This window comes from Monodelphis domestica, chromosome X (assembly GCF_027887165.1).
Source record: "Monodelphis domestica isolate mMonDom1 chromosome X, mMonDom1.pri, whole genome shotgun sequence".
In the NCBI taxonomy this organism is placed as follows: Eukaryota; Metazoa; Chordata; class Mammalia; order Didelphimorphia; family Didelphidae; genus Monodelphis; species Monodelphis domestica.
Window position 1 is genome coordinate 46,588,959 of NC_077235.1, and position 26,193 is coordinate 46,615,151.

The following is a 26,193-nucleotide window of genomic DNA, read 5'->3' on the forward strand; positions in this document are numbered from 1 at the left end:
AAAGGCTTTCCCAAAGAAGTACAAACTATTTTTTAAAGTCACACCTTCCTTCTTAGAATCAATGCTGTGTATTGGTTCCAAGACAGAAGAGCGGTAAGGGCTAGGCAATGGGGTGAAGTGACTTGCCCAGGGTCACACAGCTAGGAAGTGTCTGAGGCCAGATTTGAACCCACAACCTCCCATCTCTAGGCCTGGCTCTCAATCCACTGAACTACCCAGCTGCCCCCTCTTTCCTTTTTAAAAAAATATTCTTACCTTCCATCTTAGGATCAATACTGTGTATTGGCTCCAAGGCAGAAGAGTGGTGAGGGCTGGGCAATGGGGGTGAAGTGACTTGCCCAGGGTCACACAGCTGGGAAGTGTCTGAGGCCAGATTGGAACCCAGGACTTCCCGTCTCTAGGCCTGGCTCTCCATCCACTGAGCTACCCAGCTGCCCTCAGAAGTACAAACTATTAACAACCATATGAAAGGTTGCTCATATTCATCAATAATGACAGAAATGGAAATTAAAACAACTTTGAGGTTTTCAGCACATTTATCTTAGTGGAAATAGTGTTGGAAGAACTATGTGAAGACAGGAACATTCATTGACAGTTGGAGGGGCTATGAGTAGTGTTGATCATTTCGGGAAATAGTTTAGAGTTACTCAAAGCCAAGCATTAAAGTGTTCATACACTTAGAGCTGAGATTCCATGATGGGGCATCTACCCCAAGTCCAAAAGAGGAGCGAAGGCTACATAAACTAATGTATTCATAGCAGCACTTTTTATGGCTGAAAAATCGGAAATAAAATAGGTGGCCTTCAGTTGGGGAACGGCCAAAGGACTTGTGGTACATGAAGGTAATGGAATGTTGGTGCTTAATAAAAAACAAGGAATCTAAGGAAATCCGAGAAACTAGAGAGCCTCGCATGGACTGATGCAGAATCGAATAAGCAGAACCTGGATAACTTACATAATGACTACAACAAGGTCAATGAGAACAACACTAACAGAAAGCCATTGATTGTGGTAACTGGTCTCGGCCCCAGAGAACAGATGATAAAACTGATCTTGGCTGCAGATCGAGTGTGGAGAGAGAGGGGAAATGGCACTATGGGTGTGGAACATGGTAGAGACCCTGTCTGATACAATTGCTAGGGATAGTTGCTTTTTGCTTAACTTTGCTTCTTTGTTGAAAGTGAGAGCTCAGTGGATAGGGAAGGGAAATATTGGAAAATAACAGAGGTGAAAAGAAGCAAAAAAATGCATCTAACTTTTTTAACCCCTCACCTTCTGTCTTGGAATCAATACTGTGTATTGGCTCCAAGGCAGAAGAGCAGTAAGGGCCAGGCAATGGGGGTTAAGTGACTTGTCCAGGGTCACACAGATGGGAAGTGTCTGAGGCCAGATTTGAACCCAGGACCTCCTGTCTCTAGGCCTGACTCTCCATCCACTGAGCTACCCAGCTGCCCCCTAACTTTTTTTAAAGCATTAGTTATCAGGAGCCATTAAGAACAGCTGGGTTTTTCACATAGCAGCACAGTTTGTAAATTTAAGAAAGCATACGACAGCATCAATCTTTGGACTCTGGAGCCCAAACTTTTGGGGGATTTTCCATAAGAGTTGGAGATTCTGTTGTCCTCACTTCCACCCAGACTACTTGTTTGGGTGATTAAAATCTCCTCCTCCGTTTTCCCTCTTAGTGATAATATATATTCATGGTTTCGAAGGGGCGATGAGATCAATTTATAATCTTTGATCCCTCCCTATTAATTTCAGGCTCTAAGAGCCTTCAGCCCAGGGAATGAGGTGATAGATTGAATCTCGGAGCATCACGCTCTTATTCCCACATGGAAAACAGGGGATTGCTTCAGAAGCCTGTTTCATAACTGTGTCTCCTGCACTGTAAACTACAGCTGCTCCCTTGATCTTTGTGGCATCCGAAAGAAGATATACTAAGATATCTTTGGTTTAATCAGGGCTTTGCTGGAGCTGGCTCAAACCCACAAGAGCTGATTGTTAAATTTTCAGCGTGCATGTTTACACCTTGGGAAATTGCAAATGCAACAGATCAGGGCTTGATGAATTGTTCCGGTGATCCTGACTGAAGAAAGCGATGGGGGGAACGTCAATAATGCAGATCAAATGGAAAACTGTGTCTGGAGTACTTTTTTCTCTGGAATGGTTGTCAAACATTAAGAATCGCAATTAAATTTCATGTATGGGAAACATGTACATGTGTGTAAATGCCAACACACACAGCGCACACACTAAAAATCAGGCCATGAAAATGACATATGGAGTGAATTTTTGAAAATTTGGCCCTAACTTTCTCACATTGTTTACTGCTTATTCGGGCTAATGAAACATTGGCCACTTTTTTTTTCCCAGTGTGCACAGCTAGTACTTCAAAGTGGCCTTAATTTTAACCCCTTGTCAGACCAGGATTTCTCTTTCCCCTTTAAAAGGCCCCTTGGAAGTATACTCCAAGCTTGGGATGGTAAACTGAGCCACAGCCAAGTCACCACTTTCACCTTGCTTAAACCTCAATGTCCACATTTGTAAAATGGGGATAATTATCCCTGCCCTACCTACCTACTAGGGAGGCAGAGGAGTACAACAGATAAAGTATTGTGTGCAGAGTCAGGAAGGTTTAGAACGAAATCCTCCTTCTCCCACTTACTAGCTACATGATCCTGAGCAAGTCACTCAACCTCTGTTTGCCTCGGTTGCCTCATCTCTAAAATGGGGATGATAATAACAGCGCCTTCCTCCCAGGGTCTGGTGAGTGCTCTGCAGACCTTAAAGTTTCTCTAAAAATGGGAGCTCTCACCGTTCCTTCACAGGGCCATTGTGGAGAAAGCAGCCGATGACCGGAAGGCCTGTCAGCCTCAGCCACGGCCACACGAGGAGCCTTGAAATGCTAAGGAAATTCTCAAGAAGTAGCAGCTGTTTATTCTTTTCTCACCTTTAGACTTCCAAGGAGCCTTTTGGATGATGAGCTCAGTGAGCCAGAAGAATCCACAGGCAGGAATGCTGGCGTGGCTGTCTGCTTTCCTCATCCTTGACGATTCTATGAAGTAGCCCTCTTGGGCTAGGCCACTTCTAATCAGGCCACAGGGCTCGGGAGCACCATAAAGAACTGGCACACTAGGGGGAAAGCCAAGAACAGCAGACAGACCACTGTAATGAGCACTGCCTCGGGGCACATCACCATTCCACTTTGAAGACTCAGAGGGATTTAGTACTCTCTCTGTGCTATGGGGCGGGGAGGGGGGGCTCTCATATTTCTAGAAAGAAGTGCACCGTGGTTGTTTTCCTTAAAAGACCCCAGATTCAGTCACCTGCTTGTCTCTTTATGGACCGTCTCTTATGTCACCTTCCATCCAGATGGCCGGTCAATAAGCTAATCAATGAGCCAATGAACATTTATTGAGCACCTTCTGTGTGCAAGGCACTGTGACTATGGAGACAAAATCTTAGCATTGGACCAGGCACGTAGCAGGGGCTTAATGAAAACTTTGGAGTTAATTGCTTTGCTTTCCTTCTTTCCTTCCTCTCTTTTATTTTTTCTTCATTTATGTATTTATTTATGCCAGCAGCCATGAAGAAGCCTGGGATGATAGATTTTAAGCTGGACCAGACCAAAGGGTCATCTAGTCCAACCCCCTCATTTGATTCATGAGGAAATCTTGACCTGGAGGGAAGAAGGGACTTGACCAAGGTCACCCAACCAGAAAGTGGTATGGGGACTCAAACTCAGGTTCCCAGTTTCCAAATTTAGCATCCTTTCTGCTACTCCATCAGCACCTCCCTGAGACAGTGGGGCCTTTTACTGGCATCCTGACCCATACTGTACAGCCAGATGTACAATATCAAATCTTCTAGACAAAACATACACAAGGGTATCCCCAGAAGGCTACAGTTGTAAGCTTAAAACATTTAAGAAGCGTTCATGATGGGCCTGGCCCTATGCCAAGATCATGGATCGTGTTGCCTTTGTTTTTGTGTTCTCAGTGCGTTGTACACAGTAGGCACAAAGCAGATGTCTGCGGCTTAAGTAGTTGATTGAGACTTTGGAGCCATCCATTTGGAAGGGGACATGTGAGACGGTCCCTAAACTATTAAAGCTCAAAACTACACCAAGACTCTGGGGATGCCCAGCTTATAACGAGCACTTACGGTTTCACAAAGCACTCCAGCTCCATACGTTAGCTCATTAGATCCTCCCAGCCTCCCTGGGAGGCAGGTGCTATTATGATTCCCATTTTACAGAAGGCAAAAGTGAGGCTGGGAGAGGGCGATTTGTAGAGAAAGGGTCACACAGCTTAAGGCCACACCTGAACTCGAGACTTCCTGCCTCCAAGTCCAAGGGAAGTGGATAAACAGCAAGACCACACTGCCCTCCTGCAGGGATGACCGCATGTTCATATATGAAATGTGGGTGTTTCTGTAATTGCTTTTTCAGGAAAGGAAAATCTTTTTCTCCGATGAAAAGACTTTAACTGTAACGCAAGGGATCTTGTTTGTGTTTCAAGAGCTTCCTGGATCTGCAAGACCCAGAATGTACTAATAATGGGAGCCTTGTGAAATTACCTCCCGGGGTAGGGAGGGGATGCTGGGTGATTTGGGGGTTGGCTTTGTAAGGCTTCACAAACATTTTATTGATGTATTTTGCACCATAATCACCTCCCCATACCACCCCCACCTCACTCCCTTGTCACAAAGAAAGCCTATTGAGCATGAGAAACCAGGGCCCAGACTCTGAGCTAGCTAGGCCAGATTCTGCACCTGGGTCCCTGTGTCTCTGCAGAAGGACGGAGTGTGCACTTCATTGTCTTATTTCTCGAGACCCAACCCAACCGTGGAGTCTTTCTTGCCCGGCAGGGCCTTTTGGAGTGGATTTCGTCGCTTTTCATTTGTTTCTATTTTCCTTTTTTTATTATTTGTTTGGTTTCACTATAGCAAATAATCTTGTCTAGTGATCTCTTCGTTCTAGCCTCTCTCTACACCGGCCTATGGCAACTTCGCCCATTTTCCTCTGAACGCCTCATCTCGTTCATTTTTTGCAGCACAAAATTATTCAATCACTTCCATACACCACAATCCGTTCATCAGTTCCCCCATTAATGGGCATCCATTTGGTGTCCAGTTGGCTGTTACCACCGAAAGTGTAGCTCCAAACACACTGGTGTGTACGGGCCCTTTCACTGTCTGACCTGAATGGGGCCATAATAATTATAAAAAGAATAGCTGGCATTTGTGTAGCACTTTAAGATTGGAAAAATTCCTGTACAAGTATGTCATTTGGTCCACACAACGCTGAGAGGTAGATGCTATTATTTTCTCCATTTTATAGATAAAGAAACTGAGACTGGAAAAGGTTAGATGACTTGCCCAGTCTGTATCTGAGTTTGGATTTGAACATTGTTGTTGCATCTTTTCAATTATATCTGACTCTCCATGACCCCATTTGGGGTTTTGGGGGCAGACATAGTGGAATAGTTAGCCTTTTCCTTTGCCAGCTCATTTTACAAATGAGGAAACCAAGGCAAACAGGGTTAAGTCACTTGCCCAGGGGTCACACAGCTAGTAGGTGTCTGAGTCCGAATTTGAACTCGGCTCTTCCTGACTCCAGGCTCACTACTCTATCTACTGCGCCACCTAGTCAAGGAGTATGACAGGTTCATGACTTTTTTTTTAAAACCCTTCCCTTCTACCTTGGAATCAATACTGTGTCTTGGCTCCAAGGCAGAAGAGTGGTAAGGGCTAGGCAATGGGGGTGAAGTGACTTGCCCAGGGTCACACAGCTGGGAAGTGTCTGAGGCCAGATTTGAACCCAGGACCTCCATCTCTATGCCTGGCTCGCAATCCACTGAGCCACCCAGCTGCTCCCAGTTCATGACTCTTGACTAATTCTAAGTTGCTTTCCAGAACTGGTGAGCCCATTCATAATGCTACTACTGGCATATTAATAATCCCACAACCCTGACTACTTCCATCATTTTCTCATCTTTGTCCATTGGAGGGGCATGAGGTGGAAACATCGGAGTTGTTTTCATTTCTGTTCTTCTGATGAGTGATTTGGAGCCCATTTTCATCATTTCTGCCCATCCGTTGTTGTTTTTATTGTGAAAGCTGCTTGCTCACATCTCAGGAGCTAGTTCTTTTTCCAAGTATAGACAGCAAAAACAAACAGATCAGTCTGAGAGCAAGAGGATATTTTTCAGCTTAAGACCTAGTTACAGCATCCATACTATTTAATAGTAACTAGGGAGATAGCTTAGTGAGAGCGAGAAAGCAGGAGAGAAGGAAAACTAACAGGCCCCAAGGAGGGCCTCCCACTGAGCCCCAGCTCAGAGCTATTACAAGGCGGTAAAAATCAATGATCATTTAAGGTGCCCAGATTTTCTTATTTTCCACTTGGCAGGAAAAAAACAATGCCACCATATTATTCCTGGCTTATTGTTTGTTTTGAAAGAGTAGCCTGAGTGTTGTTTTTAGTTATTTTTTAATGTGGCATAGTAAAAAGAACCCCAGAATTGCAATCAAGAAGACCTGAGCTTGGGTTCCAGCTTTGTCACTTCTTCCTTCCTAGCTGTGTGACGCCAGACAGGTCCTCTTACTTTTGCCAGTTTTCTCATCTGTAAAATGAGATGGCTGATCTCAAAGATGAGACTTGAACCTGGGTCTCCTGCTTCTTCGGGGAATAAGGGCTCTCTCGACTAGTCCCTTTGGTCAGTCACTCTGAGGTCCCATGGAAGGCTGGTGTTCCATGACTTGATGATCCTGTGAGCAGATGCAATCTGAATTTCATATTCAATAAGAACAGGCCCCCAAATGACTGAAGCATGCTGCAGAGATGGTGACTGCCTCTCCTGCCTGTACCTGAGTGGTCTGGACTGCTACAGGTAGGGACAGGCAGGGATTTCCAACAAAAGAACTAAAGCAAGGGGCAGCTAATGGATAGAACTTCAGGCCTGGAGTAGGGAGATCCTGGGTTCAAATCTGACCTCAGATACTTCCTAGCTGTGTGACCCCTAGGCAAGTCACAACCTCATTTGCTCAGCCCTTGAAGCTCCTCTTTGAACCGATACTAAGACAGCAGCTGAGAGAGAGAGAGAGAGAGAGAGAGAGAGAGAGAGAGAGAGAGAGAGGAAGGAAGAAAGGAAGGAAGAAAGGAAGGAAAGAAGAAAGAAAGAAAGAAGAAAGAAAGAAAGAAAGAAAGAAAGAAAGAAAGAAAGAAAGAAAGAAAGAAAGAAAGAAAGAAAGAAAGAAAGAAAGAAAGAAAGAAAGAAAGAAAGAAAGAAAGAAAGAAAGAAAGAAAGAAAGAAAGAAAGAAAGAAAGAAAGAAAGAAAGAAAGAAAGAAAGGAGGGAGGGAAGGAAAGAGGGAGAGAAGGAACCAAAACAAAAGAACCAAGACCCATCAAAAGGAATGGCAGCTACTATAGACCAATACAGGGATGCAGAGCAAGCATCAAGCAATCTTACACATGACCATTCAAAAAGTAATTAGCCAAAGCACTTTACAGTTTATAAAGTGAATGTGGTAAGGCATTCTTATTCCCATTTCATAGATAAGGGTCAGACATTGTTGAATGAATGAATGAAACCTGTTACCTTACCTCCTAATATAGAAGTGAAGGACTCAGAGTGCAGATAGATATTGTTGCTCAGTCATTTCAGTCATGTCTGACTCTTGGTGACCCCTTTTGGGGTTTTCTTGGCATAGATCCAGGAATGGTTTGCTATTTCCTTCTCCAACCCATTTTATAGATGAGGAAACTCAGGGTGAAATGACTTGCTCAGGGTCACACAACCAGGAAGTGTCTGATATATAGATATAGATATAGATATAGATATAGATATATAGATATATATATAGAGAGAGAGACAGACAGACAGACAGACAGAGAGACAGAGATAGACAGAGAGAGAGACAGACAGAGAGAGAGTTGGAGTATCTAGGAAGTCATTTGGCTGAGTTTCTCACAGTACAATTTCTAGCCATGTGTACACAACACAAGCAGAATAAAATGTGACTTCAATTTTGTTGTTAAGGGGAGAGCATGGAGAGGCCCTGGTCAAGGAATTCACCCAGGGTGTGGCGGCTAGGGAGTAAAAGGAAGCTGCCTTCTGGAAGCTTCCTATTTTAACTAGTCTTACTAAGTAGGTGCAATGCTCAATGGTATCTCTGCTGCTAAAGGCCTGAGAGTATAGCACGGTTAGCATGCCCTCTAAATTTTAGCACCCTAGGAAAAAGCCCCAGTGACCCTGCCTAGTTATAGATCTGATTTCTCTATCTACATGGAAAGGAGTCAAGGGCACCAGCAGATGTTCCAGAAATCCAGACTCCCATGTGGAAGAGTAGCATGTATTTAGTTGGGTTCCCCAGCTCTTAAATGATCAGAAAGACCTTTTTACCTAAGCAACTCGGTGACATTTATAAAAAAACAGGCATCTGCTTGCTTCAGTGGCCCACGAGTCTGTGGTTTCATTGTACCATTCTTAACTTGGGATCTGAGATAGGTTCCATGAAGTTGGATGGGAAATCCATCTTTATTTTCACTACTTCTTGGTTTCCTTTTGTAATCTTATATATTTTATTTTGTGCATTCCAAAACCTATCTAAAGAAGGTGTACACCAGTGAATTGCTCATTGGCTACAGGAGGGGGTGGGAGGAGGGGAGAGAAAGAACATGATTCTTATTACCATGGAAAATTTTTCTTAATTAATCAATTAAATGAAAGGAAGGAAGGAAGGAAGGAAGGAAGGAAGGAAGGAAGGAAGGAAGGAAGGAAGGAAGGAAGGAAGGAAGGAAGGAAGAAAGGAAGAAAGGAAGAAAGGAAGAAAGGAAGAAAGGAAGAAAGGAAGAAAGGAAGAAAGAAAGAAAGAAAGAAAGAAAGAAAGAAAGAAAGAAAGAAAGAAAGAAGAAAGAAAGAAAGAAAGAAAGAAAGAAAGAAAGAAAGAAAGGAAGGAAGGAAGGAAGGAAGGAAGGAAGGAAGGAAGGAAGGAAGGAAGGAAGGAAGGAAGGAAGGAGTACAGAAGTTTCGCTCAACTGGCAAAGGACACAGAAAAGGTTGAGAACCCCAGGTCCAGGATCTTTGTGAATTAGTGCCTAAAAATGCATCTTCCGGTGGCCCATGGTGCACTGATGAGCCCCTCTACACTCAGTGTGGCTAGTCCTCAGGACAGGACACATTGTCCCTCCAAAGGCTCATACTCAGAACTTTTCGAGCTTAGAAGAACTTGTCGGACCTCACGTTCCACAGGAAGAACCTTTGAGAATCAACCCACACATGAAGCACTGAAGAAAGACTAACATATTTTTCAAACCTATTTCTGCCATTTAAAAAAACAAAACTGATCGAATTTCCAATTTGGCAAGATCATGGATTTAGAACTGGAAGGGACCTTAGAGGTCACTGAGTCTAACCTCCTCATTTTACAGATGAGGAAACTGAGGCAGAGACACTGAATGACTTGGGCAAGGTCACACAGCTAGTATGTGGGTTGAGATTCAAATGAAAGTTCTTCCATCTATCTCCTAGTGCCGGGCTCTATCGACCGTTCTTTGCTGCCTCCCTATGTTGTGCTTAGCTGACTAGTGTGCTTTCTGTAGCCAGGAGGAATCAATCTTGTGTGTTTTCTTTGAACCCTTACTTACTTGCGGTAGAATAAGTTGATAAACCTGTGTGGCAAATTTTGAGTCAACGAGGAGTATTGTCTGCCCTGGTTTGTGAACTCGTCTCTCCCTGCCACTACGTTGGAAAGCTTTGGACCTGAGCCTGTCTACTCTAATCACTTCTTAATGGGTCCAGTTTGGCCCCTGGAGCTGTCAATTCTGCGCCAGTAACAGCGTCTCCCAATAAGCAAGCAAGTGATCAGGAAAACATCCAAAACAGACATTTAGTTAGACTTGAAAGCAAGTAGAGCTCCATCAGCCCCAGGAAGAGAGAGCCTTTGGAGCTGGCATTTATTAAGGCAAGGCACAAGGGGGGACCAAGACATGTCCTACCTGCCTTTTCCCTTCCCTCTGCCATTAAGTTTCCCCCTCAGAGGTGGGGGCAGCGACGGCTGTGGCTGCCACTCTAATTCATCAGATTTAGCCCAGATGGTGCCGTCAGTGAGGGAAGCATGGGCCTCAGTAATCACAGGTCGGCTCGCTTTGAGCTGACCCTCACGGCCGCCTCTGGTCCAGAGCCCAGAATGAGATGCGGCCAGGCCACCCATCCCCTCCCTTCCTTCTCAACCCACTGCCTCTGCCTGGCTGATTGTTCTCTCCATTTAGCCTCCTCCTTTCCCTTCGCGATGAAGAGAAACACTAATGGTTCCCCCACCACCCTCTGCTACAGACAGCGCTTTTTTCCAAGCCTGCATGCTGCTCCGGGAGCTGGAGCCTCCCTCGGGAGAGAGGATTTTCTCTGGGTGAATGACATGGACCCTGGCTATTGAAAAGGAACTTGGTTTGGGTTTGGGGAACTAACAGGAACCATGACATTAAAACCCAGCTCCAGCCTCCCAGATTGCCAGAGATGCCGATTCTAGTACTGTTGATCTCTGGGGATTTGGCCAAATCTCTTCCCCTTTCTAGGCCTTCATTTCTGCAAATCAGTCAACAAACATTTATTAAGTGCTTCTTAGAGGCAGGCAGCGGGGATGTTCTTATAAGCTCATAAGAGAATATGATTCTTAGAAGTTGGGATAGATGGAGTAGATAGGGAGCCCAGAGAATCCAAGTTCGGCTTCCAGCTCAGATATATACTGGCTAAGTGACCTTAGACAAGTCACTTAACCTCTCGATAATTCTCTAGTTATAGATAAAGTGCTTACCTAGATAGATCCCCACCTGGGAATTCCCTATATCGGTGAACTCTCAGGTCTAATTCTGACTCTCAATCCCAAACTATGTGTCAGGCACTGTTCTAATCTGGAAATGAGAGAGCTAGAGTAGATGGGTTCTAGCTTGAAGACATGGTGAAAGCATCAGTGTCTTTATGGTTTTATTTGGGGCTTTTGGTGTTTCATATGAGTGTGCTCTTGCAGCAATGACCAAAACAGAAGTGTGTTTTGCATGATAATGAAAATAAAATTAAAAAAACAATATTCTAGGAAAAGCAGAACAGTGAGAAACATATTCTGAACTGAGAGGGACTCCAGAGGTCATCTAGACCTAGAGCCAGAAGGGTCCTTAGAGGCCATTTGACAGATGAGGAAACTGAGGCCAAGGGACAGGAAGAGACTTGCCCAAGTCACATAGGCAGTAAACAGCAGAGTCCAATTCAATCCCCCAGCCTCCAGCTGCAAAGCCAATATGCTTTCCACTACAGTGACAACCTGTACGTTTCAGAGTAAGGGTGGCTTCCTCTTCCTCCTAAGACAGAGGGATACGGGAGAAGGTGTCGTTCCTGGGCACCCAAGGTAGAACCCAGGGAGACAAATGCTCTTAGTCCTTCGTTTTGGAAGAGGACCAATGGCAGTAAGGGGTGATGTCTTGGCTAGTATGTGAATTGGTCTTGAATGAAGAAACAGCTCAGTCTGGGGACCAAGAATCTGTCCCCAAATAGAGAAGACTCCTGCAAAGGCAAGGCGACTTGGAAAATCTTTCTACTTCAGCGGCCTGGGGAGGGTGAAGACACAGGCTAGCTGGGGAGGGGCAGGAGGGAAAGTGGAAGGGGCTGGACAAAGTCCTGGGTTCGGCTCAGCAAACTGGAGCTTCAGAGCAGATTCAGAGTTCCTCTGGCCCTAACTGGTCCTTCCCCACCTTGATACAACTACAGTTCCCTCCCCTGCCATGTTCCATGGCAGCCAGCCATTTTTTTCTGGTTGTTTCCCTCAAGAGTTTTGGCACCCGGGGAAATTTCTAAGAACTGTGCCCTTGCCACCTCCAATTAATACAAGGGAGACGTGGGGAAATAAATACCCCTGCAATTTTAACTGCATTTCCAAAGCTCACAACATGGCCCTTGGTTCTCATCTCCTTCCACTGGTTTTCTATGTTTTTATCTCCCACTCAGAGCAGAAGTAAATTCACACACACACACACACGTTCACCTGGGAAAATGTCATGAAACTCTCCAGCCAAGGGAATTTCCCAGCAGCCTTTTTGCTGTTCACAACCCAACCAGGAGGTTGTTATTTTCACCAAGAAATCAACAAAAGGGATTTCCGAATGTTAGTGAAATCCCAGAGTGTGGAGGAATTCCCAGGTCTCTTAGCAGCATTTGATACTCAGCCCAACCTCCATTGTGGTAGTGTTTTGGAACTTTCCAAGGACTCGCACACAGTGTCTCACTGCAGTCTCTGCCAGCAGGCCCCTCACCCTACAGCCAGTAGGATGGTTCAAGGGAACGTCCAAAGGCAGATCTCACTGAACCAGAGAGGAAACAGATACCTAGAAAGGGAAAGGGACTTGGCCAAGTCTCACCAGCACTCAATCAGTGACCTGGAGCTTGGACTCAGGGTTTCTGACCCGATTGCTATCCATTGCTCTACTCACTGCACCACACTGCCTCAGATGTCTGTTCAGTGCCTTCTGTGTACCTGGTCCTGCAGGAGGAACTGTTGTCATGGAATCATGACATGTGAGAAACCTTACTAGCCATTTAGCCCACTCCACAGTGGCTCGAGTATCCTTTTAATAGTAACTCTTATGTGATGGATCATGTAGCGTTTTCTTGAATACCTCTAGTGAGGGAGAACTCACTACTTCCTGAGGTAGACCATTCAACTTTGGATCAACTCTAATTATTAGGAAGTTTTTCCTTAACTGTAACATTGGTCTTATGCAACTCTGGAATATCTTACTAACTCAGCTCTAGTATGGGCTGTTGGGAGGTAATCATAGTTATATAACAGGGCAACTGAGTGACTCAGTGGGTAGAGCATCCAGCATAGAATCAGGAAGACCAGAGTGCAAATTTGGCCTCAGGCATGTACTAGCTGTGTGACCTTGGGCAAGGCACTTCACCCTGTTTGCCTCAGTTTCCTCATCTGTAAAATAAGCTAGACCCAAATCCATAAAATGAGCTAGAGAAGAAAACAGAAAACCAGTTCAGTATCTCTGCCAAGAAAATCCCAAATGGGGTCACCAAGAGTTGGACCTGACTGAAATGACTGAACAACAAGAATGGTTGTGCGTATATAGCTGAAGCTCTCACCTAGTACACTTTCTTTTTTGAGAGTAGAGACTATCTTGTTTTATTGTGTCTGTCCCACTTTTTTTGTTTTATTTTACTGTATTTGTATTAGCACAGTGCTGGGAACAAAGTAGGACTTTTTAAAATGTAGCTATCAGGAGGGGGGTAGGGCAGCTGGGTGGCTCAGTGGATGGAGAGCCAGGCCTAGAGACAGGAGGTCCTAGATTCAAATGTGGCCTCAGCCACTTCCTAGCTGTGTGACCCTGGGCAAGTCACTTAAAGCAATTGCCTAGCCCTTACCACCCTTCTCTCATGGAACCAATATACAATATTGATTCTAAGACTGAAGGTAAGAATATTTTTTAAAAAGAAAAGAGGGAGCAGCTCGGTGGCTCAGTGGATTGAGAGCCAGGCCTAGAGATGGGAGGCCCTGGGTTCAAATATGGCCTCAGACACTTCCTAGCTGTGTGACCCTAGGCAAGTCACTTGACCCCCATGGCCTAGCCCTTACCACTCTTCTGCCTTGGAGCCAATACAAAGTATTGATTCCAAGATGGAAGGTAAAGGGTCAATGTTTTTAAATGTAGCTCTCTGTCTCATAAGCCATCTAGTCTAACCTTGATGCAGCCAAGAAATCTACCCAGCATGTTTTCTACCCACGGGCCAGAATGGGAACCAAAAATCAAGTAGCCAAAGCATTGAATTGTGACCGACTAAGTAGGTAAAGAACAAAATATCAAGGACTTTCATCCTTCTAAGGCCCCTTCAGACACAAAGGAGCCCAATTTCGCCCTGCCGCCAGCTCTTAAGGGGAAGGGAGCACTCCTTGCTTCACTCTGACTACAAGATGGCTGTTTTATGACTTAGATGTCTCTGCGCCTCGCACTTGCCTCCATCCCTTGAGCATCAGCTCCTCCAGTCCCTCCCTGTCCTACTGCTCTCTGCCTCTCAAGCAGCTGACCTTTGCCTCTGCACTTAGAGCTGACTCAGGGTCTGAAGCACCCATGGAGCAGGCAGAGATGAAGCCAAGTCCTTGCATTCACCCCTAAGTGTCAGTGTAAGGACTAGCTTCCCCCTCTCAGGCCTTGCCGGGGAGAACAGACTGCCCAGGAAGCAGCCAGATAGCAGGACGTTGTGCAGTCTTGGGCTCAAGAGTGTCACACCAAGAAAGCCTAGAGTAAAGCTCAGAATCGAGTCGCTGAGTTTCTGCTGCCCTGACATGCTTAGATGTTTCCCACCAAATCCACGAGCCACTGTGTAAAGGAGACGCAGTCCTTGTTTCAGGGTAGCCCGGGGGTCGCTGTGTCTGTTGGTTTGGACACTGCAAGCCCAATGGCTGTTCCTCTGTTTTTTGTGAATCTTGAGAGGCTCTTCCCTACAGTTCTCCTTGAGACTTCATGCTCTTTTGGAGATGATCCTGGTTTCTCAAAGACTAGGCCAGCAGAGGGCAATCTCTGGTAGGCCCTATCAAAAGGGAAAGGTTTCAAGTCTCGGGCTAGAACTAGCCTGTCTACCTATTATCTGAAGAGCAAGCTACCCAAGATCAGAAAAGTGTTATCACCGGTGAGATGGACACCAAGGAAGCTGTGTTTCGTTTTTGAGGGGAAAAGAAGGGTGGTGGTGAGCACAGCGACTCACAAGAGTCATCTACTCATGTGCACAGACAGGGCTTGTGATCTGCAGGGGTGGAAAGAGTACCTTTAAAAAGAAAATCAAGTTGTATAAAGCCTCGATGCAATAAGAGGGTATTCTCCAAAGTCAGTTCTGGAGCTTCTTTCCTCCATGATACCTGGTGTAGAAGACAAGAGAGTAGTGTTTGCCAGTCTACAAGCTAAGGACATCTGGTAGGGAACAGCATGTAGTTTTTGCAAAGAGACCACAAATCTAGAAATCCAGATGCAGATCTATTTTTTTAAAAAGTAGGGACAGCTGGGTGGCCCAGTGGATGGAGAGCCAGGCCTATAGACAGGAGGTCCTGGGTTCAAATCTGGATCAGACACTTCCTAGCTTTGTGACCCTGGACAAGTCACTTCACCACTATTGCCTAGCCCTCACCACTCTTCTGCCTTGGAACCAATACACGGTAGTCATTCTAAGATGGAAGGGAAAAGTTTAAAAATAAGTAAACATGCTTTCCCTAGACTAAACTAATCATGTCTTTTACATACATATATTAGGGAAAGCAAGAACGTTCAACTTGTGATCCCAAAGACTCAGCTCAAATCCACCCTCTAGCACTGACCAAGTATGTGACCCCGAGAGAATGACTTCTCTTGGACCCTCAGGTTTCTTATCTGGCAAAACAGGGTCTAGTATACCTGCAGAACCTATTTCTTGGCGCAGTGGGGTTCAAGTGAAAGGATGCTGATATAGAAGCTGGGGTGGTTTCAGGAATTTCACGCCCAGTTCTTCCTCATCTCATTTGGGATCCTCTTTCCAATCATACTGCAGTGCTTTACCATTTCCTTCTCTGGGTCATTTCACAGAGGAGGAAACCCAGGCAAACAGGGTAAAGTGACTTGTCCAGGGTCACACAGCTAGGAAGTATTTGAGGCTAGATTTGAGCCTGAGTTTAATAAAATACAAATAGAGAGGGCAGCTTGTCAGCATGACTAGAGATTAGGCTGTGGAATCTGAAAGAAACAGTTCAAGGCCAGTTTTTGAGACACTAGTCATATGTCACTGGGCAAGTCACTGCAACCTCTCAGGGACCCCATCTGTGAGCCAAGTGTGTAGACTGAGGAGCAGCTGCCAATCTGCATTGCTAGAAGGAATTTTCCTGCCAGAAGTTCTCTGTACTAGTAAAATCCCAGGACTAAAATTTTTGTTTCTTTGCTTTTTAACCCCCTCACCTTCCATCTTAGAGTCAATACTGTGTATCGGTTCCAAGGCAGAAGAGTGGTAAGGGCTAGCAATGGGGTTTAAGTGACTCACCCAGGGTCACACAGCTGGGAAGTATCTGAGGCCAGAATTGAACCCAGGACCTCCTGTCTCTAGGCCTGGCTCTCAGTCCACTAAGCTACCCAGTTGTCCCCTAAAATGTTTTTTTAAGAAAGCAAAATACAAATGAATTCAAAAGCCTGCCTGAAGCTGTCTGGTTTTTTCATCACTTGTTTTCTTAATCAACAGCTCCTAACAATATAACCACTCTCATGTAGAGGCACAGAAACATTCAAAGGGGTCCTCCTGCCACTTGAAAAGGTTCAGGGGGCAGCTGGGTGGTTAAGTAGATGGAGAGCCAGGCCTAAAGATGGGAAGTCCTGGGTTCAAATCTGACCTCAGACACTTCCTAGCTGAGTGACCCTGGGCAAGTCACTTCACCCCCATTGCCTAGCCCTTACCACTCTTCTGCCTTGGACCCAATACAGTATTGATTCCAAGATGGAAGGTGAGGTTTAAAAAAAGACAGAAAAGGAAAAGGTTCAGAATCACTGTGCTGGAAAGCATCATAAGACCTCCAGGGGCTATCAGCTTCCCATAAGTCTCCTTTGGGTGATATACATAGCTAAGAGCTCCCACAACTGTGCTCATATAATTCAAAGAACTAGATGGGTTGATTGGTTTTTTCTCCACTGGATTTATCCTCATCCGGATGAGTGTTGCTTATTAAGATGATGAAGGAGTGGAAGGAAGGGAGGGGGCGAGAGAAAAGGAGAAAGGGAGAGAGAGACGAGCTAGCTGTTTAGGCTGGGCCTGAAGGGTGAGGATGCTTAGAACCGTGCTCTCTGGGCCTCAGCTTTGCAAGTTCAGAAATTATATTTCACTGGTTTGAGAGTGATCGGGTTTTAGAGGCCTGCGTCACACTGACCAAAAGCCCGGGGCAACCTGTCAGGCACAGTCAACACCAGACTGGGAGAAAAGAGACGCTGTGTGACCTTGGGTTGGTCACTTCTAAAATAAAAGGACTAGATTAAGATCCCCTTTTCCTTCTCCCATTCCTAACCGCTCTTTTTTCCCTCTCCTTCCTCCAAGTGCCTCAGATATGACAAGAACTTCATACATCTTTGTTGACCTGAAGAAATTGGATTGTGACCATTCTCAGCTGTGATAGTCCATGATTGAACTAGAATGCGAATTTACTCATTCACCGAGACTACTCTGCTGCTCAGAACACTGGGCTCCGCTACCTCCCCCCCCCCCCCCCCCCCCCCCGCAAAGTGCCAAGCAAAGGTCTTGGGACACTTCAAGTGTCTAGCGCCACCAAACATGCCAGCCCCATAGGGTTACTAAAGAAAGACGAGCTATTAATGTTAATGTTCTAGGAGACAGTTAAGAGACACCATTGGTCCAATCTAGAACTCATCTCTCAGGGCAACTTATTTTCTGGAAAGAATTCATAGATGGTAAATTATAACCATTTTTGCTGAATACGATAGGATGAAGTTCAATAGGGATAAATATATGCCTTTCACTTCAATGTTTAACCCCTCACCTTCCATCTTGGAGTCGATACTGTATATTGGCTCCAAGGCAGAAGAGTGGTAAGGGCTAGGCAATGGGGGTCAAGTGACTTGCCCAGGGTCACATAGCTGGGAAGTGTCTGAGGCCAGATTTGAACCCAGGACCTCCTGTCTCTAGTCCTGGCTCTCAGTCCACTGAGCCACCCAGCTGCCCCCTTCAATTTTTAAATCCAACTTACTATTTAAGAAATCCACTTATATGAGTACCGGATGAGGAGGAGTGGTTAGATAACAGTTTCGATGAAGACAATCTCAGGGTCTTAGTGAACTGCAAGCTTAATATGAGTCAGCACTGTGTTAGGATAGCCAAAAAGGCTACTCTCTCTAGGGCTACATTCAGAGAGGAATGATCTCCAGGTTCTTCTGCCCTCTACTCTGGCTAAATCACAACAGAGCATTATGTTCGATTCTGAGCACCCCATTTTAGGGAAGACACTGAATTCCCACTACTTTCTAGGGTTACAAAATACTTCCTAAAACAAAAAGAACTGACCGTGTTTCCCTCCCAATTTTACTTTCTGCATTTAGTGATAAATTTATCCCTAAATGGGTAGTTTTGTGGTAAATCAGAATCCGGGCAAGGAAAGAGAAAAGAGGATCTACACACCAACTTTCTGGCTCCAAATGAGATTGATTGAAGGGTGGCCTTTCAAGCCATGGGAGGACTGGGCATGAGCGATGTGCCAAGTTCCCAGGCCCCCATCTTGGGGCAGATGCCCATTAGCCAATACGCTCCTCAGGGAGAGGGAGACAGCAACAAAGATGGCTCCCCCATTCATAAAGGAAAGGCCTGTCAGTGATGTTTTATAAATCTTCATCACTTTGCAAGAGTTCTGGGCAGTAAAAGATAAAGAAGCAAGATGTTATTGGCTACCTCTGCTCCCAGATCTCCCCCTTGGGATCTCTGACTATTAGACCTGGTTGAGGCTGCTAAGGAGGGAGGGAAGGAAGGGAAGGAAATGAGACAGAGAAAGGGAGAAAAGAGAGGGGAGAAGAGACAAAGAAAAGAGGAGGCAGAGGAGCGAAGAGGAGAAAGAGATAGGAAGAAGAGAAAAGAAAGACAGAGGGAAAAGGTAAAGAAGAGGAAAAAACAGGGGAGAAAAAAAGAGAGAGAAAAGGAGGAGAGAGGAGGCAGAGGAGAGAAGTAGAGGGGGAGAGAGAAATAAAGAAGGAGAGGGGGAAGGGAAAGAGGGAGACAGAGAGAAGGAGGAGAAAGAGAGAAGGGAGGAAGAAGAGAGAAGGAAAGAGAAAGAGACAGGGAGAGAGGAGAGATGTGTAGGGAAAGAGAGGGAGAAAAGAAGAGATGGAAGGGGAAGGGAGAAGGGAGGAGAAGAGAGGAAGAAAGAGGGGGCAGAGGAGAGAAGAGGGGGAGAGGGGAATAAGGAAAGAGAGAGAGAGAGAAAGAGGAGGAGGAGGAGGAGGAGGAGGAGAGAGAGAGAGAGAGAGAGAGAGAGAGAGAGAGAGAGAGAGAGAGAGAAGAGAGAGAGAGAGAGAGAGAGAGAGAGAGAGAGAGAGAGAGAGAGAGAGAGAGAGAGAAGGAAAGAGGCAGACAGACACCCCATGGCAGCTCTGTAAATTTATTAGCCTTGTTCTCAGAGCTCTCGTGACCTTGATTGGACTTGGGGCCATTTTCCCAGAGCCTCAGGGCTCACTCTGTGCAGGTGGTCATTAGCTCACAAGGGGCTTCGTGACAAAACCAAGCACAAAGGTGCCATTAAGTTGGTTCATGGCCTGTATTTCTTCCTTAACTATTAACTCCTCTGAGCCAGTCTCCAGGCTCTGACACATGCTAGAGGCGCAGTAAACAGGCTAACATTTACTCAAGGCCTTTGTTGAGCACTTCAGATAATGGGATGCCCTGCATCTCTGATAAGGGCCAGCAGGCAATTACTGGGGACTAGAATAGGCCCTACAACAGAGCCTGAGGAGCTGGAGAGCATCCAGAACAAGAGCAAGGGGTTGTGGGAGTGGGCTGGGTACAGCCGGGATGGTGGTGGACCTCGAGATCATGCCATATGAGAAGCAATTGAAAGAACTTGGAATGTTTGACCAGGGCAAGAGACGACTTAAGGGGGACATGAGAGCTGCCTTCAAGGGTCTGAAGAGCTGCCCTGTGGAAGAGGGATTAGGCTTGTCCTGATTGGTCTCAGAGGACAGAACTAGGCATAGTGTGGGGAGGTAGTTGCTTATCCCTCTTTGGAGGGCCTGGAGCAGAGGCAAGATGCCCATTCATCAGGGATGTCCTAAAGGGGATTCCTTTCCAGCTGTGGGCTGGACTCAATGGCCTCTGAAGGCAATTGCAGCTCTGTGACTCTGTGAACTGTGTGAAAGTGAAGGGGTGCCGTTTTCTAATTCTGCCCCACATGCTAGAAGGGAGATTTCTTTGGAACCTGAGCTCCCTTAGCATTTAGAATCATTGGATCCCAGAGCTAGTGCTAGGAACAGCCTCATTTGACAGAGGAGGAAACTGAGGGTCAGAGAAGAGAAGTGACTTCTCCAAAGTCACACAGGCAGTAAGTGGGTAGAGCTGAGATTCTAACCCAGGTGCTCTGGTTCCAGATCCAGTGCTCTTTCCTGGCTAAAAGCAAGAGATAAACAGTGTCCTGCTGCTGGGCAATCTGTGGCCTTCAAGATCAGAGCCCACAGGAAGTCGTGATGGGCCCAAGAAGAAGTCAGTCAGGCTATAGACAAATGAACAGCTTCGTAAAAGAGGGCACCTGACCTGGCTGGAGCACGGTCACTCAGTTATTGCTCTGGAACAGGGAAGAGGAATCCCTGAGATACGAGCTTGTTCAAAGCACAAGTGACTTGTTCCAAAGCATGGATTCATTACGGGAAGGCCGGGGCTAGGTGACATGACAGGTGCCTCGAGTGCAAAACTTAGAGTTGGAAAGACGGTTCCAATCTCACCTCTGCCACCTGGCTTTGTGATTCTGAATGATAATACCAGTGACCCTTACCTCACTGGGTCAGGGGGCTCAAACTCCCAAATGATTTCAAAATGGCCCTGATTATTATGATTATTTTCATTGCACATCAGGAGGTTTTTTGAGTCCTTCAGAAAAACTAACCTTTTGTTCCCCAAGAATTCACTTTTCTCTTCTTCGCTAGAGGGGGCTGATTTAAATTCTCGGCACGTGGGCCACAGTTCCTTGTAGGAGTAAAGGCCAGTCTTCCCCTTGCCTTGTCCAAGTTTGATTTCCAAAATGCTGGGCCCGGCCTTTCCTAGATCCTCCCAGCTTCTTGACTCATCACACGCACACGTACCCCCTCAGCCCCCTAAAGTCCCTCATGTATGTATCCCACAAGCTGAAATTTCAATCCCAATTTGGATTTATTTTCCCAACTATTATTACCATCAGCATGCAAGATGAGGAAAAATGGACACATTACCAAAAATGCATTCAGCATAATTAAGGTCATTTTCAATCGTGCCCGCATGCTGTAACGCTCCTTGGCTACCGTTCCAGACAGATGCCAGGCAATAGGATTGTTTTTCCCCTGATAGCAAGCGAGCAGCTTGGCACAATACTGGGGCAGCTCATTAGCAATCTTGGACCTGTTTCTGCATTTACGATTCAACTCGAGATGGGGGAATGGGAGGCGAGCTGGGCTCTTTGCCATGAAAATCAGTAATGACATTTCCACACAAGCTCTCCAGAACGAAAGGGGGGTTCTCCAAGGCAGCACCTAATCTGGACCTTGGGTATTAAGCTCATCTGGGGTTGCAGAAGGCAACGGTATCAATGGCAAAACAACCAACAAACAACAAGGAGAGCAGCTCGAAAGGATGCAAAGGGTCATTCCCTATTTGACACTCGAAACAACCCATTTAGGTGAGGGTAACCATTATTATGGAGGCAGCTGGGTGGTTCAGTAGATGGGTTGCTGGGGCTGGAGTCAGGATGTCCTGAGTTCAAATCCAGCCTCAGACACAAACTAGCTGTGTGACCCTGGGCAAGTCATGTTGCCTCTGTTTGCCTTAATCCGCTAGAGAAGGAAATGGCCAACCACTTCAGTATCAATTGCCAAGAAAACCCCATGAACAACATTGACATGCTATGGTCCATGGAGTCACGAAGAATAAGACGGGGCTGAACAACAGCAGCCATTATGAGCTTCAGAGAGATTTAGTGACTTACTTAAGGTCATCTAGCAACCAAGCATCTGAGGAATATTTGAACCGGAGTCTTCTTTACTCTAAGATCAGCACTCTATCTGCTATGCCACTGGTAAATAATTATAATAATATAGCATATTAAGGTTTGCCAGGCCTTTTGCCTATTTTATCTCAATTGATCCTCCTAACAACACTGTGAGGAAGGTGCTATTATTGTCTATATTTTACAAATGAGGAAACTGAGACCCAGAGAGGGGAACGGTTGCCCAAGGTCATGGGGTTACTAAGTGACAATGGTCCTTGTAAGGTAGGTGACAAAGATCATAGAGCTGTGTTGGTGAAGGCATGGCAAGCGTGCCCTAGCATGCCGGAGGGGGCTGGTCCCTTTGGTTCTCACATGCCCCATCCCTCTCCTCTGCCCAGCAGCCCACTGTGAGCACTTCCTCCCTCCACTGTCTGGGGTAATGTGGAGGGCTCACATGCAGTTTGAAGGTGCAGTTTGGGTACGCAATCTCTAAAAGGTTTGCCAACACTATCATAGAACATTACTGCTAAGGGATCTCCTTTTATTTGACAGATGAGGAAACTGAGTCCTAAAGCAGAGAAACAATTGGTCTAAGGTCATATGTTGGTTCCAGAAAGTGAGACAGAATTCAAACCCAGATCTTTTGACACCAAATTTAGCCTATGCCCACTTTCACTCATGTGAGGTTCCAGCAACGTATTTGTAGCTTATCTTTCTCCTTTCCTCTCAGGCTTCAAACTACTAGAAAGTTGAGCCCAGGCTGCAAGAGTCTCTAGAGGTGGGTTTGCCCTGAACAGTGCTTCCCTGCCGGGTCCCTTTGTCTCCTCCAACCATGGTTTATGCTAGGCAGCCAGGGTAGTGATCAGGGTTTCCGATGTCCTTACGTCGTCTCTCTCCTCTTACCTTCCAAGGGACCAAACACAAGCTCTTTCCACTCAAAGCTCTTTTACTCAAGTGCCCACACAACTTAACTCAAAAGGTATCCACATGGTACAATGGAAAAAATGTTGGTTTTAGAGGATTTGGGTTCAAATACTGCCTCAGACGTGTGATCCTGGACAAGTCACTTGCCTCTCTGATTCTTGGTTTCATAACATGTAAAATGAAGGACTAAGCTACTGATGTCTCAGGTCAAATCCCATCATCTCCTATATAAAAAATACCAAATTCAGTCCACCTTCTCGTCCTCCTTGCCTTTCCACTCCCCTGCCTCCCTCCTCCGCCTCCTCCTTCCCCTGCAAAGGTTACCAGGTTGCTGAGAGAGAGCTTGGGAGAGCAGGTCTATTTGAAATTCTGCAGAGGAGACCAAGCCAAGAATACTTCAGCAGGGCCCTCTCTGCTCACCAGATGAAGCATGTGTTCTGAAGAGCCTCAATCTCACCCATGGAGCCTGGAAAGTAGAGCCCTCATACGAGATTTCCCGGGGCTGCATCTTGGCACCTTGTTAATTATTCCCCCCACACACACTCAATAAACTCCAGTGGCTCCCTATTGCCTTGAGGATCAAATATAAACTTCCCTGCTGGCATTCAAAGTCCTTCCTAGCCCAGCAGCCTCCTATCGCTCCAGTGTCCTTACACCTTTCTCCCCACCATGTACTCCTTAATCCAATGGCATTGGCCTCCTGGCTGACCAGAGAACAAGATGATCCTTCTGCTCCAGGCATCTTCTCTGGCTGTCCCTACTGCCCCTCTTTATCTCCACCTCCTGGTTTCTCTGGTCTCTTCCCAACTAAAATCCTACCTTCTGCAAGAAACCTTTATTTTTTCCTAAAACCCTCACCTTCTGTCTTGGAATCAGTACCATGTATTGGCTCCAAGGTAAGGAAGGGCTGGGCAATGGGGGTCAAGTGACTTGCCCAGGGTCACCCAGCTGGGAAGGGTCTGAGGCCAGATTGGAACCCAGGACCTCCCGTCTCTAGGCCTGGCTCTCAGTACAGGAAGCCTTTTACAACCCCTCTTAATTCTGGTGCCTTCCCTCTGTTAATTATTTCCATATATAGCTTGCTCTGATATATTTGTTTGCATGTCGTCTCTGTTAGGTTATAAGCTCTTTGAGGACAGGGACTCTCTTTTGCCTCTTTTTGTATCACAGGCATTTAGCACGGTGCCTGGCACATAGTAGGGGTTTTACAATTGCTAGCTGACTGCTTCCAAGAAGTTTTCCCAGGCAGCTCTTCTTGCCAACACTGATCTCTTCACTCTCTAACCTCCGCTGGTCCTTATTGGCTGCATGATTCATTCCAGTGCTTCATTGCAGGCTCCCCTGCCTTGACACTGAGCTGCCGGGCCCACGTGGGGCTTTGTCTCCCCCAGGTAGCCTAGCAATCAATCCCTCTTAAGGCAATGGCCTCTGTCTTCTCCTGCCTTGGTCCACACTTCTTGATGACGTGTCCTAGCATGCAACAGCTACTCTGTCAGGGCCAAGTGAAATTTAAAATGCCTTGGATCAATGCGGTAGGGTAGTTTAATAAAGAAAGGCTGCAGGAGCCAGCTGGACCAGGCCTAACTGCTTCACCCACCCCTACCTCTTGCCATGGAGGAAAGTGTACTGAGAAAAGCCTGGTGGCCTTAGGATCTTAGTACCAGAGCTGCGAGGGGGCATCTCCCAACCTAGCAAGGTTCCATTGAAAGAGCCTAGATCAGAGCACCTAGCCAAATGATCTTGGACTCTCACTCAGGGCCCAAGGACTCTCCCCAGTGAAATGAGGGAATTAGATCTCTAAGATCCCTTAAGCCTTGGCATTCCATCTTTGAAAGTTCCTTGCAGCCAAGAAATGATTTTCTTTTTTTAGCCCCTCACCTTCTGTCTTAGACTACTGTGTATTGGTTCTAAGGCAGAAGAGCAATATGGGCTAGGCAATGGAGTTAAGGGACTTGTCCAGGGTCACACAGCTAGGAATTATCAGAGGCCAGATTGGAACCCAGGCCTGGCTCTCAACCCACTTGAACTGCCCAGCCATCCCCTCTTCTAGCTCTTGACTCAAACTCCCTCATTTTACAGATGAGGAAAGAGGCCCAAAGCAGTGAAGTAATTTGTCACAAGTCAAACTAGTGGTGAAATGAGGCTCCCTGACTCTAAATCCAGCATTCTTTCTCTGGCATCAGCCTGCCTCAGCATCTAGTCATGCCTCAGTCCACTTTATTCCCTTGTTCCCCAGGATCCAACCTGGGATCACCAAATCCTCTTTAAACTAACTCCGCATTCAGTGGCCCCCCACTTCGGGAACCTCCTGATGTTTCGGGGATCCTCACTCCCACCCCCAAACACGTTCTACCCAGGAGGAGGAGTTTTCTTATTGTTGCCCACCCTGACACAACTCACAAGGAGCAGCTAAAGCTCAGACTTTGCAATGAAATACAGCACGGCGACTCGGAGCCCTCGGCCATGGGTCCATTGGGCATCTCCGAAGATGATGAGGACGTCCAGATTTTGCTTCTAACAGATCGAGTCCAAATGCCTGACTTTCTTCACTGCTACCATCTCTATCTAGAATGGAATTTTTGCCTTTGTTGTGATGCCCGGAGTGCTGGGCCTGGAGCCAGGAAGACCTGGGTACGAATTCTGGCTCTCTCTTAAGCCTCAGTTTTCTCATTTATGAAATGGGGCTAATAATAACCCCCCCCCTTCCACAGATTTGACAAGGAGATAATGTGTGTAAAGGCCTTTGCAGGCATAAAAAGCCAGGTCTGAAAGTCTGCCAGGATTGTTACATTGTCTGATGGGAACATCACAAGTAAAGCATTTGACAGTCCCTTAAGGACTATTGCAGTGTCAACTGGCATGACTATTTCATTCTGAATAATCTCAGCTAAGGATGCTCCCATGACCACAGAAGCTTAGGGACTTCACTGGCATAGGGCACTCTCAGGTGAGAAAACTCCATCTACCCATGTAGGTCAGCACTTTATCTGCAATGGAAGGCTGCCTAGAGCACTTACAAATGACTTGCCCAAGGCCATACAGCCAATATGTATCAGTTGTATCAGATATGGGACCTGAACCCAGATCAATACTAGGAAAATACCTATTACTCTGTGTGTGTGTGTGTGTGTGTGTGTGTGTGTGTGTGTGTGTGTGTGTGTTCACCTTTAAACACCACTCAGTCACTGAAACTTAGGGACTCAAGTTAGGAGTGATGGATTTGGAGTCAAAGAATATGGGCTCAACTTCTGGTTATGCCCCTTCCCACATGTGTAGGGAAGGCACGTTACTTCTCTGGGCCTTGGTTTCCTCTTCTCTAAGGAAGAAAGGAAGAAAGCAACAAGGTGTTACAGTGGACAGAGCATTGGGTCTGAAATCAGCAAGACCTGCCCAGACTCAGATCCTTCTACTAACTGTGGGACCCTGGACAAGTCCATTAAATGCTATCTGCCTTGGTCTGCCCATCTGTAAAATGAGCTGAGCAAGAAAATGGCAAACCATTCTAGTACCTTTGCCAAGGACACCCCAAATGAGGTCACCA